General features: G+C 40.9%; 1 protein-coding gene across 1 annotated transcript in view; it reads left to right on the top strand.

The window, feature by feature from the left end:
- The window catches only part of disc1 (DISC1 scaffold protein), a 199,347-nt gene that overhangs the window by 10,970 nt on the left and 172,793 nt on the right, over positions 1 to 15,584 (top strand). The window lies entirely within an intron of this gene.

Genomic DNA, 15,584 nt, shown 5'->3' with positions numbered 1-15,584 from the left:
AATAGTTAAAAACAGGTTTTATTATGTAACTATTTTGCAAACTTAAATTCATTGATCTGAGAAATGGGAGAAGGTCAGAAGTTCTGAAAGTTGTGATAATACATAAGACTTTTTAGTGCTATCTGGGATTTCTGGGAGTTGAAGTCCAAAACACCCGAAGAACCAAAGGTTGAGAACCACTGATCTAGTTGATTATCCAACATATCCTGTATATTCCTGCCCAGATCTTAAAATCTCCAGGAGAGGTTGTTCCTTCAGTCCTGGGTGAATTGGTGCCTAGCCTACAGAGGAGAGGGCATTCTCAGGGGCAGCCCTTCAGCACTCCATCCCTAAGGAGGCTAGAGTGGCTTCTTCCTTGCTGCCCATACTTTGTTTGGAAAAGTCTTTTTTATTCAGAGAGTGAATAAGGGCTCTTATGAGGCAGGCATATATTGGTAAAACCACCTTTGAATGTTGCATAGAAAATTAAAGTTCATAGGCTTGTCATAATTTGATAAGTGATTAAAAGGCGTGCACACACATGCTCATGAATTATTTTAAATTGTATATGTATCAGTTTAAGTGCATGATGTAATTTCTTTTAGTATTCGTAATATTACATTTAACTATAATTGAATAATTTTAATCTGAAACCAAACGTGAATCCTAAGCCTTTTCCATGCAGCTGAATAAAATCCCACATTTTCTATGTTGTCGAAGGCTTTCATGGCCAGAATCACTGGGTTGTTGTGAATTTTCCAGGCTGTATGTCCATGTTCTAGAAGGATTCCCTCCTGACGTTTCGCCCCTCTGAGGATGCCTGCCACAAGTGTGGGCGAAACGTCAGGAGATAATCCTTCTGGAACGTGGCCATACAGCCCGGAAAACCCACAACAACCCACATTTTCTGCTTTGAACTGGGATATATGGCAGTGTGGACTCAGATAACTCAGTTCAAAAGCAGATTTTGTGAGATTTTCTGCCTTGATATTCTGGGTTATATGGTTGAGTGGAAGGGCCTTTAGTTTTGCTGAAAGGGATGAAACATAACTAAAGACAATGGATGGGAATAATAATAACAGGAGCAGCAGCATGTGCTTCATCTGCAGAAATTTGCCATCTTTGTGAGTTGTCTTGCCTCAGTCCTACAGAGGGCATTCTAACCCTGCAGTTATTCTTTTTTAAGGCAGCTTGGATGTTTATACAATATCTGAGTGCAGAAGGGAGGAAAGTATTTTATGGAAAAGCACAATGAAATTCCTATCCAAGAAGGCAGTTAGAACAAATCTTAGCTCATATTTTCAAAACACATCAAGAAACTGCTAGAATGTTACACTTCTTCCTGTTTGTGTAGTCATGTGAGCTGTGCTTGCCAAAGGAAGAATTCTTTAAATAGTAGAGTCTTTGCAACCCATTTGAAACTCCTTCGGGTGTTCTCTTTTCAGTTCCATTCATACTTCCCCAAAGAGTCAAAAGGCTTTCAATTTCAAGATAAAGCCTACACTGTTCTACCGGAATAGGAAACCTCTCTCAATAGATTTCTTTGTCTTTTCAGGAGAAGAAGCCCCAGGACGTTTTTCAGGCACTTCATTAAATATCTACCACCACATCTAGTATCTTACCCAATAAACTCAATTGTGCTTTATTTCTGTGGACAGTTTAGTAGCAAAATATTTTGTGGCTGAAGAAACTTATTTAAATAAGTGGTTGACTGCCAAATGCTCTAAATAACTACAGTAGAGTCTCACTTATCCAACCTTCGCTCATCCAACATTCTGTTTTATTCAACGCAGTCTGCCTTTTAGTAGTCAATGTTTTTGTAGTCAATGTATTCAATACATTGTGATGTTTTGGTGTTAAATTCATAAATACAGTAATTACTACATAACATTATTGTGTATTAAACTGCTCTTTCTGTCAATTTGTTGTAAAACACGATGTTTTGGTGCTTAATTTGTAAAATCATAACATAATTTGACATTTAATAGGTTTTTCGTTAATCCCTCCTTATTATCCAACATTTTTGCTTATCCAACGTTCTGCTGGCCTGTTTATGTTGGATAAGCGAGACTCTACTGTATCTGTAAAAGAGCCAACATAGTGTAATGGCCTGTACTGGACTATGATTCTGAAGTCCAAGGATTAAAGCTCCACTTACTTAAAGAAATGCACTGGGTAACTTTGGGCAAGCCACACTTTGCCAGCTTCAGAGGAAGGCAAAGGCAGTCAGTCCCCCACTGAACAGATCTTGCCAAGTAAACTCTATGATAACGTGCCTTAGGCTTACTATAAGTCAGAAATGACTTGAAGGCATACAACACAACAGTAACATAATCATCACCACCACCACCAAGTGCCCATAATACAGTAATATGAATGCATTATTGTTTGCAGCACTGAAATAATAATAAATAATAATGCTTTATTTTTATACCCCACCTCCATCTCCCCGAAGGGACTCGGGGCGGCTTACATGGGGCCAAGCTGAGATAAAAACAACAAACCAAAATAAAATAAAATCAGGAAATACAGATACAGGTATTATAATTTAACACTCTAGACATAGTAAAAGTATACAATGATAATAATAGTAAAACATAGATATGGCACCCAAGTAAAGGGGGTAAAAACGAGTTGGGCAAAGTGCAACGAGTGAATATTGTAACACGAGGTTGATTAAGTGCTACCATCAATGAAAGAGCAACTTGGGATGGGGTGAACCCTGTGACTATAACAAACTGATAGAGCAAGATAAAGTGCAACAGATGAGGAAATGCTTGCAGGTACAAGGTTTATCATGGGGATGGGGAATTCATTCTCCAAAAGCCTGTTGGAAGAGCCAAGTTTTTAGGCTCTTCCTAAATGCTACCAGGGTGGGGGCTTGCCTAATCTCCCTGGGGAGCGGGTTCCAGAGCCGGGGGCCACCACGGAGAAGGCCCTCTCCCTCGTCCCCACCAACCACGCTTGTGACGGAGGTGGAAGCGAGAGGAGGGCCTCCCCCAACGAATGAAGAGCTTGTGCAGGTTCATAGGAGGAGATACGGTAATGAAGGTAGGCGAGTCCCGGACTGTTCAGGGCTTTGTAAGTGATCATCTGAACCTTGAATTGGGCCTGGAAGATGAAAGGCAGCCAGTTGAGCTCCTTAAACAGGGGGATTGACCGCTTCCTGTAAGTTGCTCCAGTGAGTAGTCTGGCTGCTGAACGTTGAACTAGTTGGAGTTTCTGGGCCGTCTTCAAGGGCAGCCCCACGTAGAGTGCATTGCAATAATCCAATCTAGAGATAACTAGGGCATGGACCACCGTGGCCAGATCAGACTTCATGAGGTATGATCACAGTTGGCGCACAAGTTTTAATTGTGTGAAGGCCCTCCAGGCCATTGCCAACACCTGGGCATCAAGTGTCAGCGTTGAATCCAGGAGGACCCCCAAACTGCGGACCTGGGTCTTCAGGGGGAGTGCGACCCCGAAATACCACTTATAAATGTTTGTTTACCAAGCAGAAAGAACAGAAAGTAAAGCCATTTTTTAAACCCTATATCCTCAATGTTTCCTCTTGGTCGCTGAAACCAAACCTAGAATTTCAATGATGATTACTATCCCAAGTAAACCATAATATCTAAAATTAAACCATTGGATATTAAAACATTAAAAAACAGTAACTAATAAAACTGCAACAGCCGACAAGATTAAAGAGGCATATTTAATGTCAGCCTAAAAACTAATATCTTAGGCCTCATGTATACTGAACATTTAAGGCAGTTCGAAGCTCACTTCCAACTGTGGTGGCCATACAACAAACTTTCACAAAAACACCTGAAAGAAAGCCCTTGATGTGGGCCTCAAACTGCGTCCATGATTTTCAATGTAATCATCTGCACAGTGAAACAACTTTCTTCAATACCAGTTTGAGATTGCATTAAATGGTCAGTGTAGATAGGCCCCAAGCCAGATTTTGGGAAGTCGTTAATGAGGAAGAATCAATGGCAGTCTTAAAACCTCTGAGTAAATTTCAAATAATTTGTTCTGTCTCATTAACTAGGATGGATACCTTGGCCTAAATGCCAATTGCTAGTCCCAACTAAAGTAGAACTATTGAATCAATTGCTGAATGGTAAAGCATCCCAGTCATATGTGGCCAAAAGAGATTGATGATGATGATGATGATGATGATGATGATGATGATGATAAAGCATCCATTGATGTAAATCCCATTGTGGGATCTGTAATAAGATTTAGGCCCTTTACCTCTCATAGAATCATAGAGTTGAAAGAGATCCCAAGAGTCATCTATTCCAACCTTCTGCCATGCCTGTCTCATGTCTGGAGATCATGCCCTGTGAGGAGCATCTTTAAGAACTGGGTATGTTTAGCCTGCAGAAGAGAAGGTTGAGATGAGACATAGCCATGTTTAAATATTTGAAAGGCTGTCATAAAGAAGAGGGAGTAGCCTTGTTTTTTTGCTACCCTGGAGACTAGGACTCAGGGTCCTTCCAGACAGGCCCAAAACGCAGGAACTGTCTCGCTCTTACCAGAGGTGTCCAAACAACACCTCTGGTAAAAGCAAATCAGTGTGGAGTAAACCGAGGTTTCCCTGGTTTACTCCGCATTGATTGAATACCTCAAGAAATCTGGACCTTACTGAAAGCCCCAAGCTTGTTGATGTGCAGGGCCTGTGGGGACTGACTACTGAAACAGCTTTTGCAGTCTTGGGGGTGATTCCTCACACCCATCCTGCTTCTTTGGGCTCCAAAAAGCCTGGAAGAGTGGGATGGCGTCCACTTGCCTCCCCTCCAGGCCCAGCTGAGCAAGGAATTGAACTGAGATTCACTACTTCATTCACTGGACTGGTCTGGCTATTAGAAATAATTATCACATATTGAGCTAAGTTGAAAAATTCCTAATATATAACAAGAAAAATGTTTTCAAAGTTTTTGTAAGTCAGTTCTATCTGTTGAAGGCAAGTTCTTCTCAGTGGTTGACCTCTGCCTGTAGAGCTTTTTCTGATCTAAGATGCAGTCATTCAAAGAAATTAATCCACTTAAACATGCAATCAAGGATTTTTTAAACCAGCCAATTAGTCTGGAAAAGAATATCGCTGTCTATGCTGCCATTTCAATTTTGCTGTTTCTCATTGTGATTGTATTTTTATTACTGTTCTGCTTTCCTGAGGATCAGTTTGATTGAAAAGCAGATTGCACGTTTCTTAAATAAATAAGATTGAATTGCTGTGTTATTCTGGAAACATGTTATTCTGGAGGCATGACTTCAAAGCTGTTCTGGATTGCCAAAGAAGATGAGTAGTATAATTACATGCCTATAATAGACTGTTTCCTAACCATATAGAATATTTCAGAGATAAGTGTGATTGACAGCCTGTGCTTACTGGAAACAGATTTATAGAATACCGTATTTACTTGAATCTAGTGCACCATTGAATCTAATGTGCACTTCAATTTTCAAGACCTTGAAACAAAAAAAGGATTTGTGGTGAATGTAATGCACAATGGAAAGAAAATTGATGGTTTTTATTCATATCTATTTGTCTATTGATTTTAGTTAATTATGTCAAGTATTGTTTTTTGTATGTATATTGTGGCATTTTGCCAGGTTGTAAGCCGCTCTGAGTTCCCCTCGGGGTGAGAGAGAGCGGGACAGAAGTGTAGCAAATAAATAAATAAATAAATTGAAAGAATGTGCAAGAAGGAAGGGGAGAAAGTAGCCTTGAAAGAATAGGCAGAGAGAAAGAAAGAGAATAGAAAGAAGGTGTAAGAAAGAAAAGGCAGAAAGAAGGAAAGGTGGAAGGGAGAAAGAGAAAATGGAAAGGAGCCCTGTGGTGGCGGAGCCAAGGCTGGCTCTGCTGAGGGAGAGGCCCCAGCAAGCCAGGGTGAAGGAGACTGCCTTCACTGCCTTTTCTGTCACCTCCTCCTCTTCTGCTTTGGTGCCTTTGCTGTCCGCTTGCAGCTTGTCATGCTCTCTGCAGACCCCGCTCTTGCTGAAGGCCTCGCTTGCGCCACACGCCCAAAGTCTCACTTGACCTAAAGGCCCCACTCACTCTGCAAGCCCTGGTCATGCTAAAGGCTCTAGTGTGCCAAAGGCCCTGCTTGCACTTCAAATCATGCCAAAGGCCCCACTTTCACCACAGGTGCCTTTGCTGGTTGCTTAGCCCCAGGAGCTAAGGACGAAGAGATGAAGGTGGCTGCAGAGGAGGAGGAAGAGCAGTAGCCTCCTTGGTTCCTTGGTCCTGCGGTGGGCCGGCAAAGTGGTCAGCAAAGTGGCGAGCTGGTGAAGCAGTGAGTGAATCCAGGAGCCTAGGAGGAAGCGGCAACAGTGGTGGAGGAGTGGCCTCCTCAGCTCCTGGGACCTGTGATGAGCAGCCGCCTTTGCATCTTCCTCCTTGCCTGGGGTGCTGCCTTGTCAGGGCTTGCTTCCTTGCCAGCCACAGGCCCTGAAGCAGAGGAATAGGAGAAGGTGGCAGCAGTGGTGACAGTGAGGACAGCCTTGGCATCCTCCTTTGCCCTGGCTTGCTGGGGCCTCCCCCTCAGCGGAGTCGGCCTTGGCAAGCAGGGAGGCATGTTATGCGATTTTAATGCACAGCCCGATTTTGGCAGGGCCATTCAGCTAAAAAAGGTTTGCACTAGCATCACGTAAATATGAAAGTGGTACCAAGCCAACTGTATCTCAAAATCTTTTTGAGGAAATATTAGGAAATCTTTAAACAAATGTCTTTTTCCAGTTGAAAGATCTGTGTGGAGATTTATAGTTGAAAACTAAATCTTTAGCTGAAAATAAATCTTTAGATCTTTCAACTAAAAGAAGGCATTTCCCCACAAAGCTTGATGTCATGTCACTGATTTCTGTTTAATAATAGCCAATTCATATGGGACTGGAGGAGTCAGACTCTTTTCATGGAAAAAACTATCCACATATTTCTTATTCTATTTATCATGCAATCTGTGTAAAAAGAGTAATTAATGTATTGGGATAAATTGGTTATAACATGTGTTTCTCCCCAGGCCACTTTTGGTTCCTTCATTTGTTTGGATCTGATTCTTATGGAGTAGTCCTGAATGTGAAAAGAAAACCCTTAAAGACCCTGGGTGCCGTGTTTTGAATTCTAGTGATCCATCTTAACAAGTGTATCCATGTTTGGATTTTTAGTACATGTACTTTGGACCTATGTGACTTTCAGGGTTTCATCAACAGTTATGACTATGTTTGTCTTATTCTCATTAAGTGCAATCTTTACTGAGGTGCTGTGAGCAAATTACTTTCTATTTCAGTAAATGTAATCATCCTTCCAAATGGACTGTGTGTCAGACACTTAATTTGCAATATATTCCCTTGGCGAAATTAAAAATTCAAATAGTTGAGCTGGAACACTCAAACTGTGCTTGCTTCTTAAATTGGCTGCTGTCAGTGAGCTGTCATGCTGCCCTTTATCTGCCTGATGAGTCTTAGGCTGAAGCTCTCAGCAGGTGCCTTGACAGGATCAGGGGGATAGGGCCAAGGCCAGAGATTTATCATTCAACAGATAGAATAAGAGACATGGGTCTTATTAAATAGCCCTTCGATGGGGCAAGCATTCAAGCCATTACAAGGCATCAAACAGATTATTTTAATATTGCTAAAAGTCCATTTTGAGTCTCAACAAAATGATTTATTCAGACATATATATAATCTGAGATTTGAATTAGCTTAATAAAACTATCTTTGAAATAAATTAGACACCCACATTTTATAGGTCAACCTCTTTTCTGGCTAAGGCTGTTGACACAAAATTTAAATCACTGAGCTCTGGCTATGTAAAACTTGGAATAACTTTCTTTGTTTTTAGTAGGCAGGATGGAACATTTGAGTAGGATGGCATACACATAACAATGTGATGTAAAATATGTCCTATGACTGATCTTCTAAATGTAAGGGGCCATGTATAAACATGAAAACTGAAGGCAAAACACATCATATCATAGGCAGCTGCCAAGGTGGAGTTGAGAGCGAGGATTCACACCAAGAATCAGAGCCAAATAATCAAACTAGAACACAACAGAGTCAGTAATACTATTGATGCCGAGAAAATGATCAAAACACAAAACAATGAGGGTCCAGTGTTTAGCTTGTTTTGAGTGGGGTGAATCCAGGACGTGGAAACAGTGAACTGGCTAGAGATGTTGTCAACATTGTAATATTGACAGGACTTGTGAGGTCCTGACAATATTAAAGCAGCAGCCGAATCACACTTTCTGTGCATTAAAGGGAAAATAGAATGGACCCAGTCACTGGATGGAACACCCACAACTTTTGACTGTATGATTTTAATGTATTTTTTTGCATGTATGCATTATAACTTTTCACTCATCTGGGAAAGGACCTGAGCTTATGAGTGGCTATGCACGAGCACACAGCTCTTTTCCTCCCTGCCAATTTTTGTTCTTCTGTTTATGTGGAAGGAGCAATCAATTTGCCATTGCATACTCAGGTTGCATATTCAGTTTGCCATTGCATGTTCTTACCTGATTTTTCAGTTAATAATATTCTTTGGGCCCAGAAGATAAAAAAAATGCTGTGGGAAAATTGGAAGGATAATTACAATTGTGTTTGGAAATGTGTGTTGTAGCCACAAGGTATATCTCTACTTCAAATTGTTGATTTATTGCATTTAAATTTAGTCTTTTCCCCAAAAGTAGGACTTAAGGGACCTCAGAGAAACATTAAATTAAAAAATTATAGATTATATTAAAAAGAATATAAAAGGATGGCAAACTGAACTTGTTTCTTACCATGACACATTACTCTGGAAGAGGACGTTTCAGCCCATAACCTGAAATCCTTTCTATTTATTCCTCCCAGCTACTGAAATCTTCCTGCTCATCTTTGTTCAACCTCTGCTTCTTCCCTAAGTGCTATACATAGAAGACAGATGTTTTGCCACTGTTTGTGGATGATGGAAGGCAGGAGAACATTCTAACTTTGTTTATGTATTAAAGACCATTTTCCACAATGGTCTACCGTACCATCTCGCCATACTGCGGAAGTGAGTTTGTGTTTTTAAAGGCTATGCCAGTGGAGAGTAAGCTCTGGGAAGATCCCACAAGCTGATAAAGTATGGCACCAAAGGTAGATTGTGTATCTTCATTTAAATAACCAACCCAGCTTAGTCCAAAGAGGCTCATCCATACAAGACCACTAGGTGTAAAATTGACCACCACACACAGAGTATGTGTGATCTGCATTGGTGCATGGACTACCTGCATTGATGAAAGTGTAGATCTTCCAGGTATTCAAAATATTTAAAAATGAACAAACCATGAATACTTTGAGTTTTTATTCTAAACAAAATAGTTATGTCTTAATTTAAAGAGATTTTGAACGCGCTCTTTTGCTTTCTAAATTGTAAAGGAAATTGGGATTCTAGTGTATAAAAGTGGACTATGCAAGAGGACATTTGGTCAATCCATTTCACAGGGGTTCAGAATAAAGGGCATCCCTTTCTCATATATGTCTTATGTTAGTATAGGTTTTTTAAAGATACAACAATTCTTATTAATGACTTAGAGGAAGGATTAGAAGGTATGACCATCAAGTTTGCAGACTACACCAAATTGGGAAGGATAGCTAATACTCCAGAAGACAGGAGCAGAATTCAAAATGATCTTAATAGATTAGAGAGATGGGCCAAAACTAACAAAATGAAGTTCAACAGGGACAAATGCAAGATATTCAATTTAGGCAGAAAAAATGAAATGCAAAGATACAGAATGGGGGACGCCTTGCTCGACAGCAGTGTGTGTGAAAAAGATCTTGGAGTCCTCATGGAAAACAAGATAAACATGAGCCAACAATGTGACATGGCAGCGAAAAAAGCCAATGGGATTTTGGTCTGCATCAATAGGAGTATAGTGTCTAGATCCAGGGAAGTCATGCTCCCCCTCTATTCTGCCTTGGTCAGACCACACCTGGAATACTGTGTCCAATTCTGGGCACCGTAGTTGAAGGGAGATGTTGACAAGCTGGAATGTATTCAGAGGAGGGCGACTAAAATGATCAAGAGTCTGGAGAACAAGCCCTATGAGGAGCGGCTTAAAGAGCTGGGCATGTTTAGCCTGCAGAAGAGAAGGCTGAGAGGAGGCATGATGGCTATGTATAAATATGTGAGGGGAAGTCATAGGGAGGAGGGAGCAAGCTTGTTTTCTGCTGCCCTGGAGACTAGGACGTGGAACAATGGCTTCAAATTGCAGGAAAGGAGATTCCACCTGAACATCAGGAAGAACTTTCTCATTGTGAGAGCTGTTCAGCAGTGGAACTCTCTGCCCCGGAGTGTGGTGGAGGCTCCTTTTTTGGAGGCTTTTAGGCAGAAGCTAGATGGCCATCTGTCGGGGGTGCTTGGAATGTGATTTTCCTGCTTCTTGTCCTGGATGGACTGGATGGCCCTCGAGGTCTCTTCCAACTCTATGATTCTATGATTCTGTCACATCCATTCCACCCCGGCCATAATGGTGCATACACTTAAGGAGAAACCTTAGGACACATGTATATGGATGAATTCTACTCGGTATCCGAATGCAATATTCCTTGCATTTTAAAGTGATGTGTCATCCAAACATTGACTCATGCTTCTTGCTACAATGATTTCAGTTTATTTCCTGCATTGGATGTTATACAAGCCAACAAATACAGATGGGCTATCATCTCTGAGAAGACCTCTAGCAATCCTGTCAGTTTCTAGAGTTTTTGAAATCATAGTCTTGTGCTTGAGTTCAGCATAAACATTAGCAACAGAGAAATGTATTAGAGAAAAATCACTTCTTGGTTAATACCTCTCAAAGTCAACCCCCACCCCCCTCCTCATCTCTTGAAATTGCATCCTGAAACTTTAGTCCCTTCAGGTATTGAGGGTTCAGCAAAACAAAATGAGCTCACCACTTTAAATGATAACACTGAAAACTGTTTAGTTGGCTTGCTTAAGCCATTGCTAATTACAGCAGATGGTATCTGCTGGGAATAGGAAACCTATGAGAAGAATCTTTTCTCTAGTTAGAGTAATGTGAATAACAGGAAGCCACTTGCCAGCTGGTATTCCTCTTGTTTTCAGAAGTGTCCAGTGTCATCGGAGTCTGAATGTGCACTTCATTACTGCAAGTAAGCCATAAGGACATGGTTTGAGGTAACCTAAACAACAGGAGCAAAGGACGTTTCAGTCTGTCACAAAACAGTAACATCTTATATTTCACAGCCATTCAGGAGAGCATTGTTTTATTTCTATCTTGTTTTATTTTAATTGAACAGGCATTACTCCATTGCCTATTAACTGAGCTGTCGCCAAAGTGCATATGGATTTGAAAAATAAACAAAATTACTCACTTTGTTCTATACTTTTACTTGGCAAAGTTCAGTGCATTCTGAATGCAAGTTTTGTTGGATACTGCTTGCCAAAATATATCTGAAGAAGAAAAAACCTCTAAATTCAACCTTTTCTTTGCCTTCAGGGGGAACATCCTCTTTACTGGTTAATGATTTCTACAGCTTACCTTGTAATGATTTCTTGTGACAGGAGAACCTTGCATTTGGGAAGTCTAAACTTTTTGTCTGGTATATAGTAGTTGAGACTCAGGGAAGACTTTGCAAAGTTGCAGAAAGAGTAGGTATATTCTTTTTTTAAGAAACAACACCAAGCCCAAGGACATAGACAATTACACTGCTGTCACAGCCACAGTAGGAAGAAAAAGAAAAAAGATGATAACATCTGTTTGTCATCTGTTCTGTGTTTACTCCAACTGACAAGAAGAAAGCAAGGTTGTAGTGATAAATTTCAACAGTTAGAACAGGACTTGCATAGGGAACATAGCTTTTGTTGGGATTTTAGTGAAGAGGGGCAAATAGAAGTAATAGCAGATTAAGGAACTTATTCCACTCTAATTTTCCTCGTTTTGGAGCCCCTGGTGGTACAGCGGATAAACCACTGAGCTACTGAACTTGCTGACTGAAAGGTTGGTGGTTTGCATCTGGGGAGTGGGGTGAGCTCCCACTGATAGCCCCAGCTTCTGCCAACCTAGCTGTTTGAAAATATGCAAATAGGAGTAGATAATTAGGTACCGCTCCGGCGGGAAGGTAACGACACTCCATGCAGTCATGCCGGCCACATTACCTTGGAGGTGTCTATGGACAATGCCGGCTCTTTGGCTTAGAAATGGAGATGTCCCCTAGAGTCTGACATGATTAGACTTAATGTCAGGGGAAAACCTTTACCTTTTCCTTTCCTCGTTTTCTTTCTTTCTATCTTTGTACACTGGCAAAACAGATTCCAACTGAGGCTTTCCCATGATGCACAGCTACTTCTGGTGGCTGCCTGTGGAGATCTCTCTTACCAATGTGCGAAGACAGAGTCAATTTCTAGGACTTGGGTGTTCTTTGTCTCCTGATTGAAGAAAGTGGTGGGAAGTGGACAACAGCTGGAAGACAATGGGGAAATGTTGTGAAATGGCTGGCCATCCCCAAAGACAGATCTTGCCGGAATAGGTCCCCACTCTTAGGGACTCTTTTCCCAACTTTCCTCTCCTTTTCTCCTGCACGTGGGATAGTCCTTAGAGTTTTGTGATGCCCCTGGGGGTGTCTGAACATATGTTATCTGGCAGTTTGAATAAGTTTTGAGGCCCACTTCTATTTGGAATTGGATAGTGGTCAGATAGTGGTAAGCTCCATGCTCAGAATGAGCTCAGAATGATTGGCAAAGCAATGGTCTAGAATCCTGGGGTGACACATTGAGAGATTGAAGTGGATGAGGCAAAAGGCAGGTTGTTTCAGGCAGGTTAATGTTCATATATCCAGAAATTTTGAAACAGCATTGTAGAGAGGTTTTGTGTTAAACAGAGATTATTGATATGATTTTATTTATTTGTTTGTTAAGGGAAAAGGGAGTTATATATTAGCAAGGAAAAGCCTAACATGGAAACTAGCTGGAAGCAGCATTTGGTAGGTTGCCATGGTAACACAGCTTCCCTTGGGAGAAAAAGGGTGTGTGGCTAAGTTGACAGAGTATATTCCCTTTTTTAAAAGGAGTTGCTGATTAGGGTTTGAGAAGAACAGTTGCGGTTAGGTTTTGAAAAGATTAGGAGCTGTGGGAATCAGCTAAGGACGGTAGCTTATGGTCATTCAGGAGAAAGGCTGGTGATATAAGTTGACCGGGTGTTTTATTTACTGTTCGAAGAGAAGTTATTTAAGATATATCCATTCAAGAAAGACTACATTGTAACTTAAGATCATGAAACGTTTATGTATTGGAACCATATGCTTATGTACGAATAAACTTGAATTTTCTTATTGTTCACAAAGATCAGTCTCCTTGCTTCACTCTGAGCCTGAGGGAAAGCCATTACCTCACGTTGGTGGCAGTTATCATACTTTCCTATATAAGTTACTATATTTACCCATATAAGTTCATCAGTTTTGTTATCCTTCCTTACCCTCCAAATTCTCCTGATATATATATAATCCAAACATATCTTCCCTCCACATTTGAAAGACTGTTCACAACTAATAGCAAGTGGTGGGATCAAAAGGATTCCTCCCTGTCATATTTGCACACATTCACACATCCTCCATCCCTCTCTCTCACATGCGCACACATCTCCTCAATTGGTGGCAGCGGTGGGATTCAAAAAAGAACTTCCCCCTGCCTGAGTTGAGTACCACAGATTGGGCTCTCTTCAAGCATAAACTCAAAAACAATGTGGGTCAGAGGGAGGGGAGCACTAGAGTGGGCTAGAAAGTAATTCACCACTGCAATGCCAAACAAGGATTGAGATCTACTATCATAATTGTGGCCTGGTTAGTAGAACGTTAGAAATGTGAAGGTAAATAAAGCAGGGATAGGAAAATAACGCAGCTGTTCCACTGAACATGGGGAGTGTGAACAAGTGAAGTGAAGGAGGTTTTACAGGGTGACAGGGATTTTGTGGATATGAATGGATCAGACAGAGTGGCTCAAGCTGGGGAGCATGTGCTGATTGCTCTGCTTATTACAGTGTTTATTGGGGGTGTGTGCCCATTACTCTTTTTCCTTTCCTTTCACCAACGAGGCTGTAGCTACGGATGTGATGAAATCCAGTACCTCTTCATATGCTAAGCATCTGCTTCTCTATTCAGATAACTGGTCACATAGTATTTAGTGTAGACTGATGTAGATGGCCACAAGTGCAAGGCAAGTTGGTATTTAATGTGGCTTTGGTTTTTGCCCCTTTGTGGAATTGTTGTTGTCCACAACTTTACTTTATCTCTCTGTGGTCCCATCTACACTAACCATTAAATGCAGTTTCCAATCAATATTGAAAAAAGTGATTTTGCTGTGTCATGTGTAGGAAATCCTGGAACCAGTTTGAGGTCTGGATGGTGATTATACAAACCACAGAGAGTTGATGCGCATTAAGAGCTTTCTTATACACAATTTTGTGGAAATGTGTTGTCTGACCATCAGAGTTTGAAGCTGGCTTTGAACTGCATTACAATGTCAGTATAGATGAGGCCTGTGCTGGAGCATGCCAATGCACTATTAAACAATTCATTCCGTGCCATGGAAAATAAAATGGAAACCAGAGTATCCACAGAAGATAAGGCTGCTTGCTGCTTCTTTGTATGATTTTTTTTTTTGGCATTCTGTCTCTACTGGAGCTGGGAAATTGTATAGCACCAATTACCACCATCTCCATTCTTCATGGATGTCATAAGGAAGATGGCACAGGCTTGTTTTCTGCTGCATTGGAGACTAGAACTTGGAGCAATGGGTTCAAATTACAGGAAAGGAGATTCCACCTGGGAAGAACTTCCTAACTGTAAGCTGATCAACAGTGGAACTTACTGCCTCGGAGTGTGGTAGAAGCTCCTACTGTGGAGGCTTTTAAACAGAGGCTGGAGGGCTATCTGTTAGGGGTGCTTTGACTGTTTTTTTTCCTGTAATGCAGGGGGTTGGACTGAATGGCCCATGTGGTCTCTTTCAAGTCTATGATTCTATGAACTATTTTCTGTGACAGACATTCAAATCCCTTCCAGTGCTGAAACACAGTGGAATAACCAGAGAACAAATACTCTGGATGAATACTTCTTCAGAAGCTATTCTTGGATGCATTATGCATGCAAAAACACATAGGATTGGCTCACTTGAGAGCATGTAATCCTCTGAAAGTAAAAACTATTGTCCATTGTGGGAAGTGTAACTTCCTATGTTAATTCAGAAACAAAGTGCTTATCTAAATAAATAAATAAATAAATAAATAAATCTCAGATGCAAACTGTTTATAAATTACCAATCTAACTCATTGGTCTTCTCACCTGATTCTTTGAAGCTACATTTGTAACATTTCTTTCAGTTCCTGACCTGTCCAGGAAGTCAGGACAGGAAGACACACCTTTTAAACCCAGTTATTGAACAATGAAAAAACCCATTATATTTAAACTTCTTCTGGGCGTTTTGGTTTCCACACAATCAGGAAATTAATATCTTAAATACCAACAGTGAGCTCAGTATAGTATGCTGTGCATGTCCAAATATATATTTTATTGTGAGGGCCTGGGTGTTTGGAAATTGGCTTAGACTCAGACAGTTTTTAATGAAGCTT

This window comes from Anolis carolinensis, chromosome 1, assembly GCF_035594765.1.
Source record: "Anolis carolinensis isolate JA03-04 chromosome 1, rAnoCar3.1.pri, whole genome shotgun sequence".
Lineage (NCBI taxonomy): Eukaryota > Metazoa > Chordata > Lepidosauria > Squamata > Dactyloidae > Anolis > Anolis carolinensis.
This window is presented reverse-complemented; position numbering and strand designations above follow the sequence as displayed.